Source organism: Neophocaena asiaeorientalis, unplaced genomic scaffold (assembly GCF_003031525.2).
Source record: "Neophocaena asiaeorientalis asiaeorientalis breed wild unplaced genomic scaffold, Neophocaena_asiaeorientalis_V1.1 scaffold24, whole genome shotgun sequence".
NCBI classification, from domain to species: Eukaryota; Metazoa; Chordata; class Mammalia; order Artiodactyla; family Phocoenidae; genus Neophocaena; species Neophocaena asiaeorientalis.
Window position 1 is genome coordinate 6129642 of NW_020185317.1, and position 3860 is coordinate 6133501.

The window sequence follows — 3860 nt, forward strand, 5'->3', positions numbered from 1 at the left end:
CCCAAAAAAAAAAAAAAAAAAAAAAAAAGCTAAAGAGCATAGATAATAGTAAAATATAGTAAAAAAAATTAGGATATGATGAATTTTTAGTGTTTATTGTCTCTGTTTAAAATATAATTTATTTAATTGTAAATTTGTACAAATTAATTTAAAATAATGGTCATATTTAACAACCAGCTTATAAAAGTCCTAAAAATTTAATCATTAGCCAGTTTAAGCTGGTTTCAACCACCACTCTTCCTAAAGCTAAATTTTCAGTTACAGAATTAAAGCGTCACCACAAACATACTGTATAGCACAAGGAATATAGCCAGTGTTCTATAATAACTGTAAGTGGTGTATAATCTTTAAAAATTGTGAATCACTACGTTGTACACCTAAAATTTATATAATATTGTAAATCAACTATACCACAATTTAAAAAAAGAATTAAAGGGTCAAAGAGCATGGGGTTTTTTTTGGGCTCATGTTCATTTTGTTAGATTGTTGCTACGTCTTAAATTTTGCTTTGTGATTATTATTGCTCTTGCCCTGATTTCTGCTTCAATCTTTGCCCATTGGAGTTTGAAATCGGCCATGGTTGGTATATGTACACCACGTAAGTTGGCACATGAGACAAATGGAGGCTTCTCTACTCTACCTTCCTCTCCCCCCAACCCCTGCCCAGAGGGCAGTTGTTAAACAGTATTGACACACCACTGTTCTGATTAGGATATAATTTAAAAGTGAAATAATAAGCTATGTGTAAAGAAATGTTCATAGCAGAATTATTAATTGCAAAAAACTGAAAATACTTTAAATTCTAGGTCAGGGCTAGTTAATTTAAGGTTTTATTTCTGTGAATCACTATGCAGTCATTATAATGTACGCAAGATATCTAGACACATGGAATAGTGTAGCGATACAAAATAATGTTGAATGAAACTATTATATGAAAATTGTATACGTAAAAGGATAAAAATTGGAAAATGTCACAGAAAAATTTTAAGTTGTTTAGGTGAGAGCACATTACATCCAGAAATTATCTTAGTTTTGGTGATTATTTATTTAGTGTTATGTATTTAATCCCACATACCCCTTCATTAAGTAGAGTCTTTAGTATTTATATCTTGTTACAATGCTATTTTGAAGAGCTGAATTGTGGGAATAAGACAACTTTAGTGATCTTGGCAGAAACAGTATAAAATAACCCTGGAAACTAAAATACTAATCTTAGTATATTTGTAAGGTGATTTTCAGTTTATAAGTATTTTAACGTATGACATTTTGTTTAATCTCTAGCAATTCTGTGAGGTGGGTATGATTTTGCTGTTTTATAGATAAGGAATTTGTAGGTCAAAAAAAATTCAGTGACTCATTCAAAGGCATGCTTCAAGGGAATAAGAAACTCCAAGTCTTTTATTTTACTCAGGAGGAATTATTTATTTTTATTTGTAAATGTCCATATCAGGGTATACAATTAAGCATTCTAATGATGTATTCTAGTTAGCAAGACTAAAGTCATGGGGAGATTGATTCAAGATGGTGGAGTAGAAGGACGTGCTCTCACTCCCTCTTGTGAGACTACCAGAATCACAACTAACTGCTGAACAATCATTGACAGGAAGACACTGGAACTCACAAAAAAAGATACCCCACATCCAAAGACAAAGGAGAAAACACAATGAGATGGTAGGAGGGGTGCAATCACAATATAATCAAATCCCATAACTGCTGGGTGGGTGACTCACAGACACAGGGAACAGAATAAAGAAAAAATAATGAAAAGCAATGAAGACAGCCTGAGACCTCTGGGACAACATTAAACTCAACAACATTTGCATTATAGGGGTCCCAGAAGGAGAAGAGAGAGAGAAAGGACCCGAGAAAATATTTGAAGAGATTATAGTCAAAAACTTCCCTAACATGGGAAAGGGCATAGCCACCCAAGTCCAGGAAGCGCAGAGAGTCCCATACAGGATAAACCCAAGGAGAAACACATGGAGACACATAGTAATCAAATTGGCAAAAATTAAAGACAAAGAAAAATTATTGAAAGCAGCAAGGGAAAAACAACAAATAACATAAAAGGGAACTCCCATAAGGTTAACAGCTGATTTCTGAGCAGAAACTCTACAAGCCAGAAGGGAGTGACATGACATATTTAAAGTGATGAAAGGCAAGAAGCTGTAACCAAGATTACTCTACCTGGCAAGAATCTCCTTCAGATTCGATGGAGCAATCAAAAGCTTTACAGACAAGCAAAAGCTAAGAAAATTCAGCACCACCAAACCAGCTCTACAACAAATGCTAAAGGAACTTCTCTAAGTGGGAAACACAAGAGAAGAAAAGGACCTACAGAAACAAACCCAAAACAATTAAGAAAATGGTAATAGGAACATACATATTGATAATTACCTTACATTTGAATGGATTAAATGCTCCAACCAAAAGACACAGGCTCGCCGAATGGATACAAAACCAAGACCCATATATATGCCATCTACAAGAGACCCACTTCAGACCTAGGGACACATACAGACTGAAAATGAGGGAATGGAAAAAGATATTCCATGCAAATGGAAATCAGAAGAAAGATGGAGTAACAATACTCATATCACATAAAATAGACTTTAAAGAATGTTACAAGAGACAAGGAAGGACACTACATAATGATCAAGGTATCAATCCAAGAAGAAGATATAGCAATGATAAATATATATGCACTCAACATAGGAGTACCTCAGTACATAAAGCAACTGCTAACAGCTATAAAAGAGGAAATCAACACTAACACAATAATAGTGGGGGACTTTAACACCTCACTTACACCAATGGGCAGACCATCCAAACAGAAAATTACTGAGGAAACACAAGCTTCAAATGGCACAAGAGACCAGAGAGATTTAATAGATATTTATAAGACATTCCATTCAAAAACAGCAGATTACACTTTCTTCTCAAGTGCACATGGAATATTCTCCAGGATTGATCACATCTTGGTCACAAATCAAGCCTCAGTAAATTTAAGAAAATTGAAATCATATCAAGCATCTTTTCTAACCACAATGCTATGAGATTAGAAATCAATTGCAAGGAAAAAAAAGGTAAAAAACACAAACACATGGAAGCTAAACAATATGTTACTAAATAACTAAGAGATCACTGAAGCAATCTAAGAGGAAATCAAAAAATACCTAAAGACAAATGACAATGAAAACATGACAATCCAAAATTTATGAGATGCAGCAAAAGCAGTTCTAAGAGGGAAGTTTATAGCAATACACTGTTACCTCAAGAAACAACAAACATCTGAAATAAACAATCTAACCTTACAAATAAAGGAACTAGAGAAAGAAGAACAAACAAAACCCAAAGTTAGTAGAAAGAAAGAAATTATAAAGATCAGAGGAGAAATAAATGAAATAGAAACAAAGAAAGCAATAGCAAAGATCAATAAAACTAAAAGCTGGTTCTTTGAGAAGATAAACAAAATTGTAAAACCATTAGCCAGACTCATCAAGAAGAAGAGGAAGAGGACTCAAATCAATAACAATAGAAATGAAAAAGGAGAAGTTACAACAGACACCGCAGAAATACAAAGCATCCTAAGAGACTACTACAAGCAACTCCATGACAATAAAAAGGACAACCTGGAAGAAATGGACAAATTCTTAGAAAGGTATAACCTTCCAAGACTGAACCAGGAAAAAGAATGAAATTAGAACACTCCCTAACACCATACACAAAAATAAACTCAAAATGAATTAGAGACCTAAGTATAAGACCGGCCACTATAAACTCTTAGAGGAAAATGTAGGAAGACCACCCTTTGACATAAATCACAGCAAGATCTTTCTTGATCCACATCCTAGAGTAAT